This window comes from Lampris incognitus, chromosome 20 (assembly GCF_029633865.1).
Source record: "Lampris incognitus isolate fLamInc1 chromosome 20, fLamInc1.hap2, whole genome shotgun sequence".
Lineage (NCBI taxonomy): Eukaryota > Metazoa > Chordata > Actinopteri > Lampriformes > Lampridae > Lampris > Lampris incognitus.
Window position 1 is genome coordinate 112,868 of NC_079230.1, and position 23,929 is coordinate 136,796.

General features: G+C 41.7%; 6 non-coding genes and 2 pseudogenes across 6 annotated transcripts; all 8 read right to left on the minus strand.

Moving 5' to 3' along the window:
- Positions 1 to 2,262: 2,262 nt before the first annotated feature.
- On the minus strand, positions 2,263 to 2,438 carry LOC130131201 (small nucleolar RNA U3; annotated as a pseudogene).
- A 935-nt stretch (positions 2,439 to 3,373) lies between these two features.
- LOC130131198 (small nucleolar RNA U3) lies at positions 3,374 to 3,595 on the minus strand. The gene has a single exon (XR_008812357.1). It is a non-coding gene; the product is annotated as a small nucleolar RNA U3 (small nucleolar RNA).
- A 2,661-nt stretch (positions 3,596 to 6,256) lies between these two features.
- Positions 6,257 to 6,474, minus strand: LOC130131187 (small nucleolar RNA U3). The gene has a single exon (XR_008812347.1). It is a non-coding gene; the product is annotated as a small nucleolar RNA U3 (small nucleolar RNA).
- Positions 6,475 to 10,458: 3,984 nt separating this feature from the next.
- Positions 10,459 to 10,669, minus strand: LOC130131202 (small nucleolar RNA U3). The gene has a single exon (XR_008812359.1). It is a non-coding gene; the product is annotated as a small nucleolar RNA U3 (small nucleolar RNA).
- Positions 10,670 to 13,008: 2,339 nt separating this feature from the next.
- Positions 13,009 to 13,184, minus strand: LOC130131200 (small nucleolar RNA U3; annotated as a pseudogene).
- Positions 13,185 to 14,206: 1,022 nt separating this feature from the next.
- Positions 14,207 to 14,422, minus strand: LOC130131199 (small nucleolar RNA U3). Its single transcript, XR_008812358.1, has one exon. It is a non-coding gene; the product is annotated as a small nucleolar RNA U3 (small nucleolar RNA).
- A 5,923-nt stretch (positions 14,423 to 20,345) lies between these two features.
- On the minus strand, positions 20,346 to 20,558 carry LOC130131197 (small nucleolar RNA U3). The gene has a single exon (XR_008812356.1). It is a non-coding gene; the product is annotated as a small nucleolar RNA U3 (small nucleolar RNA).
- Positions 20,559 to 22,698: 2,140 nt separating this feature from the next.
- LOC130131189 (small nucleolar RNA U3) lies at positions 22,699 to 22,911 on the minus strand. The gene has a single exon (XR_008812349.1). It is a non-coding gene; the product is annotated as a small nucleolar RNA U3 (small nucleolar RNA).
- Positions 22,912 to 23,929: the final 1,018 nt, after the last annotated feature.

Genomic DNA, 23,929 nt, shown 5'->3' on the forward strand with positions numbered 1-23,929 from the left:
ACTACCACAGCAACAGAGACTAACTCTTCGCAGTAGCCAAGCTCATTACGGCAATGGCATTTCTGATGAAAAGTACCAAGCTTCTCGGAGTGAAAGTTTTGGATAACATTAATGGACGGCACTGTCTACATGTTTCACTTATGGTAAGGGTTTCATCTGTTCAGTCGGACAATCCCGCAAAAATACAACAGCAACAGAGAGACTCTTCATGGTAGCCAAGCTAACTACGGCAATGGCATTCCTGATGGAATGTACCAAGCTTCTCGGAGTTAAAGTTTTGGAAAAAATTGCTGGACAGCTCTTTCTACATATTTCGCTTAGTGTAAGGGTTTTATCAGGCAGACAATCGCACAGAAAATACCACAGCAACAGAGACCAACTATTCGTAGTAGCCAAGCTAACTACGGCAATGGCATTCCTGATGGGAAGTATTAAGTTTCTTGCAGTGAAAGTTTTGGATAAAATTAATGGACAGCTATTCTACATATTTCACTTATAGTAAGGGTTTTATCTGTTCAGTCAGACAATCCCGCAGAAATACAATAGCAACAGAGACTAACTCTTCATGGTAGCCAAGCAAACCAGGGCAATGTCATTACTGAGGGTAAGTACCAAGATTCTCAGAGTGAAAGTTTTGGATAAAATTAATGGACGGCTCTTTCTACATGTTTCGCTTAGATCTAAGGGTTTTATCGGCTCAGACAGACAATCGCACAGAGAATACCACAGCAACAGAGACTAACTCTTCGCAGTAGCCAAGCTAACTACGGCAACGGCATTTCTAATGGAAAGTACCAAGCTTCTCGGAGTGCAAGTTTTGGATAAAATTACTGGACAGCCATTTCTACATATTTCGCTTAGTGTAAGGATTTTATCAGCTCAGGCAGACAATCACACAGAACATCACAGCAACAGAGTCTAACTCTTCGTAGTAGCCAAGCTAACTACGGCAATGGTATTACTGATTGAAAGTACAAAGCTTCTCAGAGTGAAAGTTTTGGATAAAATTAATGGACGGCTCTTTGTACATGTTTCACTTAGCGTTTTATCAGCTCAGGCAGTCAATCGCACAGAGAACACCACAGCAACAAAGACTAACTCTTCATTGTAGCCAAGCTAACTACGAAAATGGAATTTCTGATGGAAAGTACCAAGCTACTCGTAAAAGTTTTGGATAAAATCGCTGGACGGCTTTTGCTATATATTTAGCTTAGTTGTAAGGGCATTATCTGCTCATGCAGACAAATCGCACAGAGAATACCACAGCAACAGAGACTAACTCTTCGCAGTAGCGAAGCTAACAACTGCAATGGCATTTCTGAAGGAAAGAACTTAGCTTCTCGGACTGAAAATGTTGGATGAAATTAACGGAGTGCTTTCTAAATGTTTCACTTAGAGTAAGGGGTTTATCTGTTTAGGCGGACAATCCCTCAGAAATACAACAGCGACAGAGACTAACTCTTCGTGGTAGCCAAGGTAACCACGGCAATGGCATTTTTGAAGGAAAAACCGAGCATCTTGGAGTGAAAGTTTTGGACAAAATTAACAGATGGCTCTTCTTACATGTTTTGGTTGGGTTAGGGTAAGTGTGTTACCTGTTTAAGCAGATAATCGCACAGAGAATACCATAGCAACAGAGACTAACTTCATTGTAGCCAAACTAACCACGCTAATGGCATTTATGATGGAAAGTAGAGGTACTCGTAGTCAACATTTTGAATAAAATTACCGAACGGCTCTTTCAACATATTTCACTTAGTATAAGGGTTTTATCAGCTCAGGCAGTCAATCGCACAGAGAATATCACAGCAATAGAGACTAACTCTTCGCAGTAGCCAAGCTAACCACGCCAATTGCATTCCTGAAGGAAAGAACCAAGCTTCTCGTAGCAAACGTTTTGGATAAAAATCAACGGATGGTCCTTGCTACATGTTTTGGTTGACGTAGTGTTTGAGTTTAGGGTCAAGATTTTCTGCTCAGGCGGACAGTGCCCAACCGCTGGCTTAGCGATACCCCAATATGAGAGTTATGGAGAGCTTGATGGGTTCAATTTGGATGTTTTTTTCTTCTTTACAACTGATCTGCCACTGTCCTGTATCTTGATTAGTTTATCCCGTGTTAAACTTGAAAAATTGCTGGTGAGGTTTGGAGCATTATAAGAGATTTTTTTTTTAGTTGAAGTTCACTGCTATTGCAGTTTAATGTTTTTAGGGTTAGGTTTAAAATAAAAGTAATTGATGGCTTTCTCAATTTTTTTCTTTTACCACTCAGAGCACGCTCTTTGCCTCAAAAGGACAGAGCTTGTAATCAAATCACTTCTCTGTACCTGCTTCATGCTAAGGAAGAAGCACCGTAGCTCATCATCGTGGGTGGTGGACTCACACTTAAACATTTTTCAAACCAAGAACGACAGAAATGACCGCTGAAAGTGTAGTCTTCTGAATCTTTTGGATAAAATTAATGGCCGTCTCTTCCTACATCTTTTGGCCAGGGTTGGCGTAGGGTTACAGTGAGGGTTTTTCCTACTCAAAAGTAGTTCCACAAACAATACCACAGCAACAGACAGTCTGCCTGAGCAGATAAAACTCCTACACTAAACCTATCCCAACCCTTACAGAAAGATGTAGAAAGAGCCATCCGTTAATTATATCCAAACCGTAAGCTCCGTGACAGTATTTTCCGTCAAATACCATTGCCGTGGTTAGCTTGACTTCTGCTAAGAATTAATCCCACAAAGAATACCATAGCAACAGAGACTGTCTTGGCAGTTGCCAAGCTAACCATTGCAATGGCATTTCTGATGGAAAGTACAGAGCTTCTCGGTGTGAAAGGTTTGGATAAAAATCAACATACGGCTCTTTCAACACGTAAGGGTAGGGTTTGTGTTAAGGTAAAGGTTTTACCTGCTCGGGCAGAAAATCCCACAGCAACAGATTTTAACTCTTCATGTTAGCCACGCCAACCATGGCAATGGCATTTTTGATGGGAGATACTAGGCTTCTCCGAGTGAAAGGTAAGGGTTAGAATTGAATGCCAGAGCCAACACATGTCAACCAGGCGCCTCAACAATGCCCAAATACTGGCTTACAGATACCCCCAGGTTTAGGGTTACGAATTTGGAGAGAGTTTGATGGATTGGGTATAGGATCTATTTGGAGGTTGTTTATTCTTTACACTTGATCCCCCATTGTCTTCCCTCTTGTTTATCCCGTTTTAAACTTGAAAAGTTGTTGGTGGGGTTTGCAGCAATACAAGTGAGTTTCTTTTATTGAATTGCACTTCTACAATCGTCATGTTTTTAGGGTTTGGACTAAGTTTTAGGGGTAGGTTTAAATAAAATTGATGAATTTCTACATTTTTGCCCCTCCTTTTTACCACACCGAACAGGCTCCTTCCTCTTGATAACTCCATAAAAGCAACACTGAACGGTCACGAAAAGCACAGAGTGAGTGATTAAACCACTTCTCTGTACCTGCTTCGCGGTCAGGGAGAAGCACCCCAGGCTCATCATGGTGAGTGGTGGGACTCGCACTTTAGAAAAACATTTCTCAAGATAAAAACTAAAGAAATTATCTCTGAAATTAGTATTAGGCTTTGATAAACTCAATGGATGGCTCTATATCTTTCGGTTACGGTTGGGGTAAGAGTTTTATCTGCTCTGGCAGACAATACCACAGCAATAGAGACCAACTCGTCGCAGTAGCCAAGCTAACCACGGCAATGGTATTTCTGATGGAAAGTAGAGAGCTTCTCAGAGTAAAAGCTTTGCATAAAATTAACGGACAGCGCTTTCTACATATTTCGCTTGAGGTAGGATTTGGGTTAGGGTAAGGGTTTTATCTGCTTAGCCACACAATCCCAAAGAAAACACTACAGTAACAGAGACAAACTCTTCATAGTAGCCAAACTAACCACAGCAAAGTCATTTCTGATGTTAAGTACCGAGCTTCTCGGAGTGATAGTTCCGGATGAAATTAACAAACGACTCTTTCTACATGTTTCACGTAAGAGTAAGGGTTTTATCTGCTCAGCCAGATAATCCCAAAAAATACCACAGCAACAGACAGTCTTGGTGGTAGCCAATGGCATTTCTGATGGAGAGTAGCAAGCTTCTCACAGCGATAGCTTTGGCTAAAATAAACGGATGGCTCTTTCTACATGTTTCAGTTGGTTTAGTGTAAGTGTTTTACCTGCTCAGGCAGACAATCCCACACAAAATAGCACAGCAACAGAGACTAACACTTCACGGTAGCCAAGCTAAACACAGCAAGGAAAATTCAGAAATTAAGTACCGACTTATTCGTACTCGAAATTTTAGATCAAACTAACTGACTTTCTTCATGTTTTGGTTGAGGGTTTTATCAGCTCAGGAAAACTATCTCACAGCAACAGAGACTAACCCTTCGCAGTAGCAAAGCTCGCCACGGCAATGGCATTTCTGATGGAAAGTACCCAGCTTCTCGGAGTGACAGTTTTGGATGTTACTGACGTAAGCTCTTTCTACAACGTTTCGTTTTAGTTAGCATAAGTGTTTTACCTCCTCAGGCAGACAATCCCACAGCAACAGAGACTAACTTCATCGTAACCAAGCTAAATACAGCAATGGCACTGCTCTTCTCAAGTACCGACGTTCTGAGTGACAGTTTCGGAAAAAAATTTCACGGAGGCTGTTTCTACATGTTTCACTTAGCGTAAGGGTTTTATCAGCTCAGGCAGACAATCGCACAGAGAATACCACAGCAACAGAGACTAACTCTTCGTAGTAGCCAAGCTAACTACAGCAAATGGCATTACTGATGGAAATTACCAAGCTTCTCGGAGTGAAAGTTTTGGATAACATTAATGGACGGCTCTTTCTAAATGTTTCATTTATAGTAAGGATTTTATCTGTTCAGGCGGACAATCCTGCAGATATTACAATAGCAACAGAGACCAACTCTTCGTGGTAGCCAAGCTAACCACGGCAATGGCATTTCTGATGGAAAGTACCAAACCTCTGAGTATACGTTTTAGATAAAATTAATGGACGGCTCTTTCTACATTTTTCGCTTAGTTGTAAGGGTTTTATCAGCCAAACAATCACACAGAGAATACCAGAGCAACAAAGTCAAACTCTTCATTGTAGCCATGGAGTAATAGTTTTGGATGAAATTAATGGACGACTCCGTCTACATATTTCGCTTAATTGTAAGGGTTTTATCAGCTCAGGCAGTCAATTGCACAGAACATACCACAGCAACAGAGAAAAACTCTTTGTAGTAGCCAAGCTAACTACGGCAATGGCATTCCTGATGGAAAGTACCAAGCTTCTCGGAGTGAAAGTTTTGGTTAACATTAATGGACGCGTCTTTCTACATGTTTCACTTATGGTAAGGGTTTTATCTGTTCAGGCGGACAATCTCGCAGAAATACAACAGCAACAGAGACTGTCTGCCTAAGCAGATAAAACCCTTATACTAAACCTATCCCAACCCTTACAAAAACATGTAGAAAGAGCCAGCCGCCAATTATATCCGAACCACAAGCTCCGAAACACTCCGTATCTTCCACCAGAAATACCATTGCCGTGGTTAGCTTGGCTCCTGCTAAGAATTAATCCCACAAATAATACCATAGCAACAGAGACTGTCTTGGCGGTTGCCAAACTAATCACTGCAGTGGCATTTCTGATTCGAAGTACAGAGCTTCTCGGAATGCAAAATTTGGATAAAATTAACAGACGGCTCTTTCAACACGTTTGGGTTGGGGTTTGTATTAGGGTAGAGGTTCTACCTGCTCAGGCAGCGAATCCCACAGAAAACCCCACAGCAAGAGAACAACTCTTCGCGGTAGCCAAGCTAACCACGGCTCCGGCATTTCACACTGAACATACTAGGTTAGCTTTATGGTTAGGGTTGAATGCCAGAGCCAACACATGTCAACTGAGCACCTCCGCCAATGCCCAAGTGCTGGATTAGAAATACCCCCAGGATTCGGGTTAGGGATATGGATAGAGTTTGATTGGTTAAGTCTGGGGGCAATTTGGGTGTTTATTCATTACAACTGATCTCCCAGTCTTATATCTTGATTACTTTATCCCGTTTTAAACTTGAAAAGTTGTTGGTGGGGTTTGGAACAATACGAGTGTTTGTCGTTTGTTTGTTTTGTTTTTTTTTCAAATTGAACTTTTCTGCAATTACAATTTAATGTTTTAAGAGTTAAGAGTAAGGTTTAGGGTTAGATCAAATTGATGAATTTCTGCACTTTTTTCCTTTTTACCACTCAGAACATGCCCCTTCTCTTGATGCTCCCATAAAAGGAACATTGAACGTCATCTAAAGCACAGAGCTTGTGATTAAACAACTTCTCTGTACCCGCTTAGCGCTCAGGAAGAAGCACCCCAGCTCATCATGGTGGGTGGCGGGACTCGCACTTTAGAAAAACATTTCTCAAGATAAAAACTAAAGAAATTATCCCCGAACTTAGTATTAGATTTTGATAAACTCAATGGATGGCTCCATATCTTTCGGTTACGGTTGGGGTAAGAGTTTTATCTGCTCTGGCAGACAATACCACAGCAATAGAGACCAACTCGTCGCAGTAGCCAAGCTAACCACAGCAATGGTATTTCTGATGGAAAGTAGAGAGCTTCTCAGAGTAAAAGCTTTGCATAAAATTAACGGACAGTGCTTTCTACATGTTTCGCTTGAGGTAGGATTTGGGTTAGGTTAAGGGTTTTATCTGCTCAGCCACACAATCCCAAAGAAAATACCACACCAACAGAGACAAACTCTTCATAGTAGCCAAACTAACCACAGCAAAGTCATGTCTGATGGAAAGTACCGAGCTTCTCGGAGTGATAGTTCCGGATGAAATTAACAGACGACTCTTTCTACATGTTTCACGTAAGAGTAAGGGTTTTATCTGCTCAGCCAGATAATCCCAAAGAAATACCACGGCAACAGACAGTCTTGCTGGTAGCCAAGTCAACCATGGCAATGGCATTTCTGATGGAGAGTAGCAAGCTTCTCGCAGCAATAGTTTTGGGTAAAATAAACGGATGGCTCTTTCTACATGTTTCGCTTAGCGTTTTATCAGCTCAGGCAGTCAATCACACAGAGAACACCACAGCAACAGAGACTAACTCTTCGTAGTAGCCAAGCTAACTACGGCAATGGCATTCCTGATGGAAAGTACCAAGTTTCTTGCAGTGAAAGTTTTGGATACAATTAATGAAAGGCTATTCTACATATTTCACTTATAGTAAGGGTTTTATCTATTCAGTCGGACAATCCCGCAGAAACACAATAGAAACAGAGACTAACTCTTCATGGTAGCGAAGCAAACCAAGGCAATGTCATTACTGAGGGAAGGTACCAAGATTCTCGGAGTGAAAGTTTTGGATAAAATTACTGGACAGTTCTTTCCACATATTTCGCTTAGTGTAAGGGTTATATCAGCTCAGGCAGACAATTACACAGAGAACACCACAGCAACAGAGACTAACTCTTCGTAGTTGCCAAGCTCAACACAGCAATGGCATTACTGATGGAAAGTACCAAGCTTCTCAGAGTCTAAGTTTTGGATAAAATTAATGGACGGCTCTTTCTACATGTTTCGCTTAGCGTAAGGGTTTCATCAGCTCAGGCAGTCAATCGCACAGAGAATACCATAGCAACAGACACCAACTCTTCGCAGTAGCCAAGCTAACCATGGGAATGGCATTTCAGATGGAAAGTACCAAGCTTCTCGGAGTTAAAGTTTTGGATAACATTAATGGACAGCTCTTTGTACATGTTTCGCTTAGCATTAGTGTTTTATCAGCTCAGGCAGTCAATCGCACAGAGAACACCACAGCAACAGAGACTACATCTTCGTAGTAGCCAAGCTTACTACGGAAATGGCATTCCTGATGGGAAGTACCAAGCTTCTCGAAGTGAAAGTTTTGGATAACATTATTGGACGGCTCTTTCTTCATGTTTCACTTATGGTAAGGGTTTTATCTGTTCAGTCGGACAATCGCGCAGAAATACAACAGCAACAGAGACTAACTCTTTGTGGTAGCCAAGCAAACCAGGACAATGGCATTACTGAAAAGTACCAAGATTCTCGGAGTGAAAGCTTTGGATAAAATTACTGGACAGCTCTTTCTACATGTGTCGCATAGTATAAGGGTTTTTATCAGCTCAGACAGACAATCGCACAGAGAACACCACAGCAACAGAGACTAACTCTTCGTAGTAGCCAAGCTAACTACAGCAATGGCATTCCTGATGGAAAGTACCAAGCTTCTCGGAGTGAAAGTTTTGTATAACATTAATGGACGGCTCTTTCTACATGTTTCACTTACGGTAAGGGTTTTATCTGTTCAGGCAGACAAACCCACAGAAATACAACAACAACAGAGACTAACTCTCTTCGTGGTAGCCAAGCTAACCACAGCAATGCATTTCTGATGGAAAGTACCAAGCTTTTTGGAGGGAAAGATTTGGGTAAAATTAATGCCCGGCGTTTTTACATATTTCGCTTAGTGTAAGCGTTTTATCCATTTAGGCGGACAATCCCTCAGAAATACAACAGCAACAGAGACCAACTCTTCGTGGTAGCCAAGCTAACCACGGCAATGGAATTTCTGAAGCAAAGAACCGAGCTTCTTGGACTGAATGTTTTGCATAAAATTAACGGACGGCTCTTCCTACATGTTTTGGTTGGGTTAGGGCAAGTATGTTACCTGTGTAAGCAGACAATCGCAGAAATACAACAGCAACAGAGACTAACTCTTCATTGTAGCCAAGCTAACTACGAAAATGGAATTTCTGATGGAAAGTACCAAGCTACTCGTAGTAAAAGTTTTGGATAAAATTACTGGACGGCTTTTTCTATATATTTCGCTTAGTTGTAAGGGCATTATCTGCTCAGGCAGACAATCGCACAGAGAATACCACAGCAACAGAGACCAACTCTTCGCAGTAGCGAAGCTAACCACCGCAATGGCATTTCTGAAGGAAAGAACCGACCTTCGACTGAAAATTTTGGATGAAATAAACGGAGTGCTTTCAATATGTTTCGCTTAGAGTAATGGGTTTATCTGTTTAGGCGGACAATCCCTCAGAAATAGAACAGCGACAGAGACTTAACTCTTCGTGGTAGCCAAGGTAACCATGGCAATGGTATTTTTGAAGGAAAAACCGAGCATCTTGGAGTGAAAGTTTTGGACAAAATTAACGGATGGCTCTTACATGTTTTGGTTGGGTTAGGGCAAGTGTGTTACCTGTTTAAGCAGATAATCGCACAGAGAATACCATAGCAACAGAGACTAACTCTTCATTGTAGCCAAGCTAACCACAGCAATGGCATTTATGATGGAAATTAGAGGTACTCGTAGTAAAAATTTTGAATAAAATTACTGAACGGCTCTCTCAACATATTTCAGTTAGTATAAGGGTTTTATCAGCTCAGGCAGTCAATCACACAGAGAACACCACAGCAACAGAGACTAACTCTTTGTCGTACCCAAGCTAACTACGGCAATGGCATTCCTGATGGAAAGTACCAAGCTTCTCGGAGTGACAGTTTTGGATATCATTAATGGACGGCTCTTTCTAAATGTTTCACTTATGGTAAGGGTTTTATCTGTTCAGGCAGACAATCCCGCAGAAATACAACAGCAATAGAGACTGTCTGCCTAAGCAGATAAAACCCTTATACTAAACCTATCCCAACCCTTACAAAAACATGTAGAAAGAGCCAGCCGCTAATTATATCTGAACCAAACGCTCCGAAACACTCAGAATATTCCACCAGAAATACCATTGCCGTGGTTAGCTTGGCTCCTGCTAAGAATTAATCCCACAAATAATACCATAGCAACAGAGACTGTCTTGGAGGTTGCCAAGCCAACAATAGCATTTCTGATGGAAAGTACAGAGCTTCTCGGTATGCAAGATTTGGATAAAACTAACAGACGACTCTTTCAACACATTTGGGTTGGGTTTGTATTAGGGTAAAGGCTTTATCTGCTCAGGCAGCAAATCCCACAGAAAACCCCTCAGCAACAGAGACCAACTCTTGGCAGTAGCCAAGCTAACCACAGCAACAGCATTTCAGATTGAAAATACTAGGTTAACTTTATGGTTAGGATTGAATGCCAGAGCCAACACATGTCAACTGAGCACCTCTGCCAATGCCCAAGTGCTGGATTAGAAATACACCCAGGATTAGGGATATGGATAGATTGGTTAAGTCTAGGAGCAAATTGGGTGTTTATTCGTTATAACTGATCTCCCTTTGTCTTATATCTTGATTACTTTATCCCGTTTTAAACTTGAAAAGTTGTTGGTGGGGTTTGAAACAATGCAAGTGTTTTTTGTTTGTTTTTTTTTTTTTAATTGAACTTTTCTGCAATTGCAATTTAATGTTTTAAGAGTTAAGACTAAGGTTTAGATCAAATTGATGATTTTCTGCACTTTTTTCCTTTTTACCATTCAGAACATGCCCCTTCTCTTGATGCTCCCATGAAAGGAACATTGAACATCATCTAAAGCACAGAGCTTGTGACTAAACCACGTCTCTGTACCCGCTTAGCGCTCAGGAAGAAGTACCCCAGCTCATCGTCGTGGTGGCGGGACTCACTTTAGAAAAACATTTCTCACGATAAAACTAAAGAACCTATCCCTGAAAATAGGATTAGGTTTGGCTAAACGTAACGGATGGCTCTATATCTTTGGGTTAGGGTAAGGGTTTCATCTGCTCTGGCACACAATCCTACAGAGAATACCACAGGAAGACACCAACTCGTCGCAGTAGCCAAGCTAACCATGGCAATGGCATTTCTGATGGAAAGTACTCAGCTTTTCAGAGTAAAAGATTTGCATAAAATGAACAAAGAGCTTTCTACATGTTTCACTTGAGATAAGGTTTGGGTTAGGGCTTATCTGCTCAGTCAGACAATCCCACAAAAAAATACGACAACAGAGAATAACTCTTAGCAGTAGCCAAGCTATCCATGACAGTCATTTCTGATGGAAATACTGAGATTTTCCAACTGAAAGGTTTGGATAAAATTAACAGATTGCCCTTTATACATCTTTCGTTTAGGGATGAGTTAGGCTAAGAGTATTGTCTGCTCAGGCAAACAATACAACAGACAATACCACATCAACAGCGACTACCTCTTCGCAGTAACATTTCTGAACATGGAGTGATATTTTCAGATAAAATTAATGGATTGCTCTTTCTAGATGTTTCGGTTGGGATAGGGTTAGGGTTTCACCTGCTAAAGCAGAAAATCTTACAGAGAATACCACTGCAACAGAGAATAACTTCGATAGACAAGCTAACCACGGTAATGGTATTTCTGATGGAATGTACCAAGCTGCTCAGAATAAAATCTTGTGATAAAATTAATGGACGGCTCCTTCTACATGTTTCACTTAGGGTAAGAGTTTTATCAGCTCAGGTAGACAATCAAACAGAGAATACCACAGCAACAGAGTCTAACTCTTCATAGTAGCCAAACTAACCACAACAAAGTCATTTCTGATGTAAAGTATCGAGCTTCTCGGAGTGATAGTTCCGGATGAAATTAACAGATGACTCTTTCTACATGTTTCACTTAAGAGAAAGGGTTTTATCTGCTCAGCCGGATAATCCCATAGAAGTACCACAGTACCAGACAGTGTTGGTGGTAGCCAAGCCAACCACGGCAATGGCATTTCTGACGGAGAGCAGCGAGCTTGTCGCAGCGATAGTTTTGGGTAAAATAAACGGATGGTTCTTTCTACATACATGTTTGGGTTGGGGTCAGTGTTTTACCTGCTCAGGCAGACAATCCCACAGCGACAGAGACTACCACTTCGCGGTAGCCAAGCTAAACACAGAAATGACAATTTTGAAATAAAGTACCGAATTCTCGTAGTCAATTTTGGATCAAATTAACTGATGACTTTCTTCATGTTTTGGTTGACGTAGGGTTTGGGATTGGTTAAGGGTTTTGTCTACTCAGGCAAACAATATCAGAGCAACAGAGACTAACTCTTCGCAGTAGCCAGGCTAACCACGGCAATCGGATTTCTGATGGAAAGTACCAAGCTTCTCGGAGTGAAAGTCTTGGATAAAATTAACGGACGGCTCCTTCCATGTTTCGCTTAGTTTAAGGGTTTTATCAGCTCAGGCAGACAATCGCACAGAGAATACCACAGCAACAGAGACTAACTCTTCGCAGTAGCCAAGGTAACCACGGCAATGGCATTTCTGACAGAAAGTACCAAGCTTCTCAGAGTGAAAGTCTTGGATAAAATTAACTGACAGCTCTTTCTATATCTTTCGCTTAGTGTAAGGGTTTTATCAGCTCAGGCAGACAATCGCACAGAGAATACCACAGCAATAGAGACTAACTCTTCGCAGTAGCCAAGCTAACCACGCCAATTGCATTCCTGAAGGAAAGAACCAAGCTTCTCGTAGTAAAAGTTTTGGAAATAAATCAACGGATGGTCCTTGCTACATGTTTCGGTTGACAGTGTTTGAGTTTAGTGTCAAGTGTTTCTGCTCAGGCGAACAGTGCCCAAGCACTGGCTCAGCGATACCCCAATATGAGAGTTATGGAGAGATTGATGGGTTCAATTTGGATATTTTTTGTTCTTTACAACTGATCTGCCACTGTCCTGTATTTTGATTAGTTTATCCCGTGTTAAACTTGAAAAATTGCTGGTGAGGTTTGGAGCATTATAAATCTTTTTTTTTTTTTTAAATTGAAGTTCTCTGCTATGGCAGTTTGTTGTTAGAGTTATGTTTCAATAAAATAGATAGATTTCTCCATTTTACCAATCAGAGGATGCATCTTGCCTCAAAAGCACACAGCTTGAGATTATCCACCGTTTATCCTGATTTAAACTTGAAAAGTTGTTGATGGGGTTTGGAGCATAAGTGATTTTTTTTTTTTAATTGAAATTCACTGCTATTGCAGGTTAATGTTTTTAGAGTTAGGTTTAAAATAAAAGTAATTGATGGCTTTCTCAATTTTTTTCTTTTACCACTCAGAGCACACTCTGCCTCAAAAGCACAGAGCTTGTAATCAAATCACTTCGCTGTACCTGCTTCATGCTCAGGAAGAAGCACCACAGCTCATCATCGTGGGTGGCGGACTCACACTTAGAAACATTTTTCAAGCCAAGAACGACAGAAATGACCGCTGAAAGTGTAGTCTTCTGAATCTTTTGGTTAGGATTAGGTTGGCATAATTTGATGGAAATGGCATTTCTGATGGAAAGTACCGAGCTTCTCGAAATGAAAGTTTTGGATAAAATTAATGGAGGTCTCTTTCTACATCTTTTGGCCAGGGTTGGCGTAGGGTTACAATGAGGGTTTTTCCTACTCAAAAGTAGTTCCAAAGAGAATACCACAGCAGCAGACACTGTCTGCCTGAGCAGATAAAACTCTTATACTAAACCTATCCCAACCCTTACAGAAAGATGTAGAAAGAGCCATCCATTAATTATATCCAAACCTCAAGCTCCGTGACATTATTTTCCGTCAAATACCATTGCCGTGGTTAGCTTGACTTCTGCTAAGAATTAATCCCACAAAGAATACCATAGCAACAGAGACTGTCTTGGCGGTTGCCAAGCTAACCATTGCAATGGCATTTCTGATGGAAAGTACAGAGCTTCTCGGTGTGAAAGGTTTGGATAAAAATCAACATACGGCTCTTTCAACACGTAAGGGTAGGGTTTGTGTTAAGGTAAAGGTTTTACCTGCTCAAGCAGAAAATCCCACAGCAACAGAGATGAACTCTTCATGTTAGCCACGCCAACCATAGCAATGGCATTTTTGATGGGAAATACTAGGCTTCTCCGAGTGAAAGGTAAGGGTTAGAGAATTGAATGCCAGAGCCAACACATGTCAACCAGGCGCCTCAACAATGCCCAAATACTGGCTTACAGATACCCCCAGGTTTAGGGTTACGAATTTGGAGAGAGTTTGATCGATTGAGTATAGGATCTATTTGGAGGTTGTTTATTCTTTACACTTGATCCCCCATTGTCTTCCCTCTTGATTAGTTTATCCCGTTTTAAACTTGAAAAGTTGTTGGTGGGGTTTGCAGCAATACAAGTGGATTTCTTTTATTGAATTGCACTTCTACAATGGTCATGTTTTTAGGGTTAGGACTAAGTTTTAGGGGTAGGTTTAGATAAAATTGATGAATTTCTACATTTTGCCCCTCCTTTTTACCACACCGAACAGGCTCCTTCCTCTTGATAACTCCTTAAAAGCAACACTGAACGGTCACCAAAAGCCCAGAGTGAGTGATTAAACCACTTCTCTGTACCTGCTTCGCGGTCAGGGAGAAGCACCCCAGGCTCATCATGGTGAGTGGCGAGACTCGCACTTTAGAAAAACATTTCTCAAGATAAAAACTAAAGAAATTATCCCCGAAATTACTGTTGGGTTTTGATAAACTCAATGGATGGCTCTATACCTTTCGGTTACGGTTGGGGTAAGAGTTTTATATGCTCTGGCAGACAATCCTACAGACAATACCACAGCAATAGAGACCAACTCGTCGCAGTAGCCAAGCTAACCACGACAATGGTATTTCTGATGGAAAGTAGAGAGCTTCTCAGAGTAAAAGTTTCGCATAAAATTAAAGGACAGCGCTTTCTACATGTTTGCTTGAGGTAGGATTTGGGTTAGGTTAAGGGTTTTATCTGCTCAGCCACACAAACCCAAAGAAAATACCACACCAACAGAGACTAACTCTTCAGAGTAGCCTAACTAACCACAGCAAAGTCATTTCTGATGGAAAGTACCGAGCTTCTCGGAGTGATAGTTCCGGATGAAATTAACAGACGACTCTTTCTACATGTTTCACGTAAGAGTAAGGGTTTTATCTGCTCAGCGAGATAATCCCAAAGAAATACCACAGCAACAGACAGTCTTGGTGGTAGCCAAGCCAACCATGGCAATGGCATTTCTGATGGAGTAGCAAGCTTCTCGCAGCGATAGTTTTGGGTAAAATAAACGGATGGCTCTTTCTACACGTTTCGGTTGGTTTAGGGTAATTGTTTTACCTGCTCAGGCAGACAATCCCACACAGAATATCAAAGCAACAGAGACTAACACTTCACGGTAGCCAAGCTAAACACAGCAATGAAAATTCTGAAATAAAGTACCGACTTTCTCGTACTCAAAATTTTGGATCAAACTAATTGACTTCATGTTTTGGTTGAGGTAGGGTTTGGGAATGGTTAAGGGTTTTATGTGCTCAGGCAAACAATCTCACAGCAACAGAGACTAACCCTTCGCAGGAACAAGCTCACCACGGCAATGGCATTTCGGATCGAAAGTACCCAGCTTCTCGGAGTGACAGTTTTGGATCTTATTGACGTATGCTCTTGCTACAATGTTCCGATTAGGTTAGCGCAAGTGTTTTACCTGCTCAGACAGACAATCCCACAGCAACAGAGACTAACTTCGTCGTAGCCAAGCTAACCACAGCAATGGCACTGCTCTTTTCAAGTACCGGGTTTGGAAAAAGCTTCGGAAAAAAAATTTCACGGAGGCCGTTTCTACATGTTTCACTTAGGATAAGGGTTTTATCAGCTGAGGCAGACAATCGCACAGAGAACACCACAGCAACAGAGACTAACTCTTCGTAGTAGCCAAGCTAACTACGGCAACAGCATTCCTGATGGAAAGTACCAAGCGTGTTGGAGTGAAAGTTTTGGATAATATTAATGGACGGCTCTTTCTAAATGTTTCATTTATAGTAAGGGTTTTATCTGTTCAGACGGACAATCCCGCAGAAATACAACAGCAACAGAGACTAACTCTTTGTGGTAGCCAAGCAAACCAGGGCAATGGCATTACTGAAGGAAAGTACCAAGATTCTCGGAGTGAAAGTTAGATAAAATTACTGGACAGCTCTTTCTACATGTTTCGCTTAGGGTAAGGGTTTTATCAGCTCAGGCAGACAATCGCACAGAGAATACCACAGCAATAGAGACTAACTCTTCGTAGTAGCCAAGCCAACTACGGCAACAGCATTCCTGATGGAAAGTACCAAGCTTGTTGGAGTGAAAGTTTTGGATAATATTAATGGACGGCTCTTTCTAAATGTTTCATTTATAGTAAGGGTTTTATCTGTTCAGACGGACAATCCCGCAGAAATACAACAGCAACAGAGACTAACTCTTTGTAGTAGCCAAGCTAACTACGGCAATGGCAGTACTGATGGAAAGTACCAAGCTTCTCGGAGTGAAAATTTTGGGTAAAATTAATAGACGGCTCTATCTACATGTTTCGCTTAGCGTTTTATCAGCTCAAGCAGTCAGTCACACAGAAAACACCACAGCAACAAAAACTAACTCTTCGTAGTAGCCAAGCTAACTACGGCAATGGCATTCCTGATGTAAAGTACCAAGCTTCTCGGAGTGAAAGTCTTGGATAAAATTAATGGACGGCTCTATGTTTCGCTTAGTGTAAGGGTTATATCAGCTCAGGCAGACAATCGCACAGACAATACCACAGCAACAGAGACTAACTCCTCACAGTAGCCAAGCTAACCACAGCAATGGCATTCCTGATGGAAAGTACCAAGCTTCTCGGTGTGAACGTTTTGGATAACATTAATGGACGCCTCTTTCTAAATGTTTCACTTAGGGTAAGGGTTTTATCTGTTCAGTCGGACAATCCCGCAGAAATACAACAGCAACAGAGACTAACTCTTCGTGGTAGCCAAGCTAACTACGGCAATGGCATTCCTGATGGAAAGTATCAAGTTTCTTGCAGTGAAAGTTTTGGATAACATTAATGAAAGGCTATTCTACATATTTCACTTATAGTAAGGGTTTTATCTGTTCAGTCGGACAATCCCGCAGAAACACAATAGCAACAGAGACTAACTCTTCATGGTAGCCAAGCAAACCCGGGCAATTGCATTACTGAAGTAAAGTACCAAGATTCTCGGAGTGAAAGTTTTGGATAAAATTACTGGACAGCTCTTTCTACAGGTTTCGCTTAGTGTAAGGGTTTTATCAGCTCAGGCAGACAATCGCACAGAGAATAACTCTTTGCAGTAGCCAAGCTAACGCCGGCAATGGCATTTCTCATGGAAAGTACCAAGCTTCTCGGAGTGAAAGTCTTGGATAAAATTAATGGACAGCTCTTTCTACATGTTTCGCTTAGCGTTAGGGTTTTATCAGCTCAGGCAGTCAATCGCACAGAGAATACCACAGCAACAGAGACGAACTCTTCGCAGTAGCCAAGCTAACCACGGCAATGGCATTTCTGATGGAAAGTACCAAGCTTCTCGGAGTGAAAGGCTTAGATAAAATTAATAGACGGCTCTTTCTAGGTTTTGCTTAGCTTAAGGGTTTTATCAGCTCAGGCAGACAATCGCACAGAGAATACCACAGCAACAGAGACGAACTCTTCGCAGTAGCCAAGCTAACCACGGCATTGGCATTTCTGATGGAAAGTACCAAGCTTCTCGGAGTGAAAGTCTTGGATAAAATGAATGGACGTTTCTTTCTATACGTTTCGCTTAGTGTAAGGGTTTTATCAGCTCAGGCAGACAATCACACATTGAATACCACAGCAACAGAGACGAACTCTTCGCAGTAGCCAAGCTAACCACGGCAATTGCATTTCTGATGGAAAGTACCAAGCTTCTCGGAGTGAAAGTCTTGGATAAAATTAATGGACGGCTCTATGTTTCGCTTAGTCTAAGGGTTTTATCAGCTCAGGCAGTCAATCGCACAGAGAATACCACAGCAACAGAGACGAACTCTTCGCAGTAGCCAAGCTAACCACGGCAATGGCATTTCTGATGGAAAGTACCAAGCTTCTCGGAGTGAAAGTCTTGGATAAAATTAATGGACGTTTCTTTCTATACGTTTCTCTTAGTGTAAGGGTTTTATCAGCTCAGGCAGACAATCACACAGAGAATACCACCGCAACAGATATGAACTCTTCGCAGTAGCCAAGCTAACCACGGCAATGGCATTTCTAATTGAAAGTACCAAGCTTCTCGGAGTGAAAGTCTTGGATAAAATTAATGGACGGCTCTTTATGTTTCACTTAGTGTAAGGGTTTTATCAGCTCAGGCAGACAATCGCACAGAGAATACCACAGCAACAGAGACGAACTCTTCGCAGTAGCCAAGCTAACCACGGCAATGGCATTTCTGATGGAAAGTACCTAGCTACTCGGAGTGAAAGTTTTGGATAAAATTAATGGACAGCTCTTTCTACATGTTTCGCTTAGCGTTAGGGTTTTATCAGCTCAGGCAGTCAATCGCACAGAGAATACCACAGCAACAGAGACGAACTCTTCGCAGTAGCCAAGCTAACCACGGCAATGGCATTTCTGATGGAAAGTACCAAGCTTCTCGGAGTGAAAGTCTTGGATAAAATTAATGGACGTTTCTTTCTATACGTTTCTCTTAGTGTAAGGGTTTTATCAGCTCAGGCAGACAATCGCACAGAGAATACCACAGCAACAGACTAACTCTTCGCAGTAGCCAAGCTAACCACGGCAATGGCATTTCTGATGGAAAGTACCAAACTTCTCACAGTAAAAGTTTTGGATAAAATTACTGGACGTTTCTTTCTATACGTTTCGCTTAGTGTAAGGGTTTTATAAGCTCAGACAGACAATCGCACAGAGAATACCACAGCAACAGAGACGAACTCTTCGCAGTAGCCAAGCTAACCATGGCAATGGCATTTCTGATGGAAAGTACCAAGCTTCTCGGAGTGAAAGGCTTAGATAAAATTAATAGACGGCTCTTTCTAGGTTTTGCTTAGCTTAAGGGTTTTATCAGCTCAGGCAGACAATCGCACAGAGAATACCACAGCAACAGAGACGAGCTCTTCGCAGTAGCCAAGCTAACCACGGCAATGGCATTTCTGATGGAAAGTACCAAGCTTCTCGGAGTTAAAGTCTTGGATAAAATTAATGGACGTTTCTTTCTATACGTTTCGCTTAGTGTAAGGGTTTTATCAGCTCAGGCAGACAATCACACAGAGAATACCACCGCAACAGATATGAACTCTTCGCAGTAGCCAAGCTAACCACGGCAATGGCATTTCTAATGGAAAGTACCGAGCTTCTCGGAGTGAAAGTCTTGGATAAAATTAATGGACGGCTCTTTATGTTTCGCTTAGTGTAAGGGTTTTATCAGCTCAGGCAGACAATCGCACAGAGAATACCACAGCAACAGAGACGAACTCTTCGCAGTAGCCAAGCTAACCACGGCAATGGCATTTCTGATGGAAAGTACCTAGCTACTCGGAGTGAAAGTTTTGGATGAAATTAATGGACAGCTCTTTCTACATGTTTCGCTTAGCGTTAGGGTTTTATCAGCTCAGGCAGTCAATCGCACAGAGAATACCACAGCAACAGAGACGAACTCTTCGCAGTAGCCAAGCTAACCACGGCAATGGCATTTCTGATGGAAAGTACCAAGCTTCTCGGAGTGAAAGTCTTGGATATAATTAATGGACGGCTCTTTATGTTTCGCTTAGTGTAAGGGTTTTATCAGCTCAGGCAGACAATCGCACAGAGAATACCACAGCAACAGACTAACTCTTCGCAGTAGCCAAGCTAACCACGGCAATGGCATTTCTGATGGAAAGTACCAAACTTCTCACAGTAAAAGTTTTGGATAAAATTACTGGACGTTTCTTTCTATACGTTTCGCTTAGTGTAAGGGTTTTATAAGCTCAGACAGACAATCGCACAGAGAATACCACAGCAACAGAGACCAACTCTTTGTAGTAGCCAAGCTAACTATTGCAATGGCATTCCTGATGGAAAGTATCAAGTTTCTTGCAGTGAAAGTTTTGGATAAAATTAATGAACGGCTATTCTACATATTTCACTTACAGTAAGGGTTTTATATGTTCAGTCGGACAATCCCGCAGAAATACAATAGCAACAGAAACTAACTCTTCGCGGTAGCCAAGCTAACCACGGCAAGGGCATTTCAGATTGAAAATACTAGGTTAACTTTATGGTTAGGGTTGAATGCCAGAGCCAACACATGTCAACTGAGCACCTCCGCCAATGCCCAAGTGCTGGATTAGAAATACCCCAAAGATTACGGTTAGGGATAGAGTTTGATTGGTTAAGTCTAGGGGCAATTTGGGTGTTTATTCGTTACAACTGATCTCCCATTGTCTTATATCTTGATTACTTTATCCCGTTTTAAACTTGAAATGTTGTTGGTGGGGTTTGGAACAATACAAGTGTTTTTTTGTTTTTGTTTTTTAAATTTAATTTTTCTGCAATTGCAATTTAATGTTTTAAGAGTTAAGACTAAGGTTTAGATCAAATTGATGAATTTCTGCACTTTTTTCCTTTTTACCACTCAGAACATGTCCCTTCTCTTGATGCTCCCATGAAAGGAACATTGAACATCATCTAAGGCACAGAGCTTGTGATTAAACCACTTCTCTGTACCACATTAGCGCTCAGGAAGAAGCACCCCAGCTCATCATCGTGGGTGGCAGAACTCACTTTAGAAAAACATTTCTCACGATAAGACTAAAAGAACTTATCCCCGAAAGTAGGATTAGGTTTTGCTAAACGTAACGGATGGCTCTATATCTTTCGGTTATGGTTGGGGTAAGGGTTTCATCATCTCAGGCAGACAATCGCACAGAGAATACCACAGCAACAGAGACGAACTCTTCGCAATAGCAGAGCTAACCACGGCAATTGCATTTGTGATGGAAAGTACCAAGCTTGTCGGAGTGAAAGACTTAGATAAAATTAATAGACGGCTCTTTCTAGGTTTCGCTTAGTGTAAGGGTTTTATCAGCTCAGGCAGACAATCGCACAGAGAATACCACAGCAACAGAGACGAACTCTTCGCAGTAGCCAAGCTAACCACGGCAATGGCATTTCTGATGGAAAGTACCAAGCTTCTCGGAGTGAAAGTCTTGGATATAATTAATGGACGGCTCTTTATGTTTCGCTTAGTGTAAGGGTTTTATCAGCTCAGGCAGACAATCGCACAGAGAATACCACAGCAACAGACTAACTCTTCGCAGTAGCCAAGCTAACCACGGCAATGGCATTTCTGATGGAAAGTACCAAACTTCTCACAGTAAAAGTTTTGGATAAAATTACTGGACGTTTCTTTCTATACGTTTCGCTTAGTGTAAGGGTTTTATAAGCTCAGACAGACAATCGCACAGAGAATACCACAGCAACAGAGACCAACTCTTTGTAGTAGCCAAGCTAACTATTGCAATGGCATTCCTGATGGAAAGTATCAAGTTTCTTGCAGTGAAAGTTTTGGATAAAATTAATGAACGGCTATTCTACATATTTCACTTACTGTAAGGGTTTTATATGTTCAGTCGGACAATCCCGCAGAAATACAATAGCAACAGAAACTAAGTCTTCGTGGAAGCGAAGCAAACCAAGGCAATGTCATTACTGAGGAAAAGTACCAAGCTTCTCCGAGTGAAAGTCTTGGATAAAATTAATGGACGGCTCTATGTTTCGCTTAGTGTAAGGGTTTTATCAGCTCAGGCAGACAATCGCACATAGAATACCACAGCAACAGAGACGAACTCTTCGCAGTAGCCAAGCTAACCACGGCAATGGCATTTCTGATGGAAAGTACCAAGCTTCTCGGAGTGAAAGTCTTGGATAAAATTAATGGACGTTTCTTTCGATACGTTTCGCTTAGTGTAAGGGTTTTATCAGCTCAGGCAGACAATCACACAGAGAATACCACAGCAACAGAGACGAACTCTTCGCAGTAGCCAAGCTAACCACGGCAATGGCATTTCTGATGGAAAGTACCAAGCTTCTCGGAGTGAAAGTCTTGGATAAAATTAATGGACGTTTCTTTCTATACGTTTCTCTTAGTGTAAGGGTTTTATCAGCTCAGGCAGACAATCACACAGAGAATACCACCGCAACAGATATGAACTCTTCGCAGTAGCCAAGCTAACCACGGCAATGGCATTTCTAATGGAAAGTACCGAGCTTCTCGGAGTGCAAGTCTTGGATAAAATTAATGGACGGCTCTTTATGTTTCGCTTAGTGTAAGGGTTTTATCAGCTCAGGCAGACAATCGCACAGAGAATACCACAGCAACAGAGACGAACTCTTCGCAGTAGCCAAGCTAACCACGGCAATGGCATTTCTGATGGAAAGTAGCAAGCTTCTCGGAGTGAAAGTTTTGGATAAAATTAATGGACGGCTCTTTCTGCATGTTTCGCTTAGCGTTTTGTCAGCTCAGGCAGTCAATCGCACAGAGAATACCACAGCAACAGAGACCAACTCTTCGCGGTAGCCAAGCTAACCACGGCAAGGGCATTTCAGATTGAAAATACTAGGTTAACTTTATGGTTAGGGTTGAATGCCAGAGCCAACACATGTCAACTGAGCACCTCCGCCAATGCCCAAGTGCTGGATTAGAAATACCCCAAAGATTACGGTTAGGGATAGAGTTTGATTGGTTAAGTCTAGGGGCAATTTGGGTGTTTATTCGTTACAACTGATCTCCCATTGTCTTATATCTTGATTACTTTATCCCGTTTTAAACTTGAAATGTTGTTGGTGGGGTTTGGAACAATACAAGTGTTTTTTTGTTTTTGTTTTTTAAATTTAATTTTTCTGCAATTGCAATTTAATGTTTTAAGAGTTAAGACTAAGGTTTAGATCAAATTGATGAATTTCTGCACTTTTTTCCTTTTTACCACTCAGAACATGCCCCTTCTCTTGATGCTCCCATGAAAGGAACATTGAACATCATCTAAGGCACAGAGCTTGTGATTAAACCACTTCTCTGTACCACATTAGCGCTCAGGAAGAAGCACCCCAGCTCATCATCGTGGGTGGCGGAACTCACTTTAGAAAAACATTTCTCATGATAAAACTAAAAGAACTTATCCCCGAAAGTAGGATTAGGTTTTGCTAAACGTAACGGATGGCTCTATATCTTTCGGTTACGGTTGGGGTAAGGGTTTCATCATCTCAGGCAGACAATCGCACAGAGAATACCACAGCAACAGAGACGAACTCTTCGCAATAGCAGAGCTAACCACGGCAATGGCATTTGTGATGGAAAGTACCAAGCTTCTCGGAGTGAAAGTCTTGGATAAACTTAATGGACGTTTCTTTCTATATGTTTCGCTTAGTGTAAGGGTTTTATCAGCTCAGGCAGACAATCGCACAGAGAATACCACAGCAACAGAGACGAACTCTTCGCAGTAGCCAAGCTAACCACGGCAATGGCATTTCTGATGGAAAGTACCAAGCTTCTCGGAGTGAAAATTTTGGATAAAATTAATGGACAGCTCTTTCTACATGTTTCGCTTAGCGTTAGGGTTTCATCAGCTCAGGCAGTCAATCGCACAGAGAATACCACAGCAACAGAGACGAACTCTTCGCAGTAGCCAAGCTAACCACGGCAATGGCATTTCTGATGGAAAGTACCAAGCTTCTCGGAGTGAAAGGCTTAGATAAAATTAATAGACGGCTCTTTCTAGGTTTTGCTTAGCTTAAGGGTTTTATCAGCTCAGGCAGACAATCGCACAGAGAATACCACAGCAACAGAGACGAACTCTTCGCAGTAGCCAAGCTAACCACGGCATTGGCATTTCTGATGGAAAGTACCAAGCTTCTCGGAGTGAAAGTCTTGGATAAAATTAATGGACGTTTCTTTCTATACGTTTCGCTTAGTGTAAGGGTTTTATGAGCTCAGGCAGACAATCACACAGAGAATACCACAGCAACAGAGACGAACTCTTCGCAGTAGCCAAGCTAACCACGGCAATTGCATTTCTGATGGAAAGTACCAAGCTTCTCGGAGTGAAAGTCTTGGATAAAATTAATGGACGGCTCTATGTTTCGCTTAGTGTAAGGGTTTTATCAGCTCAGGCAGTCAATCGCACAGAGAATACCACAGCAACAGAGACGAACTCTT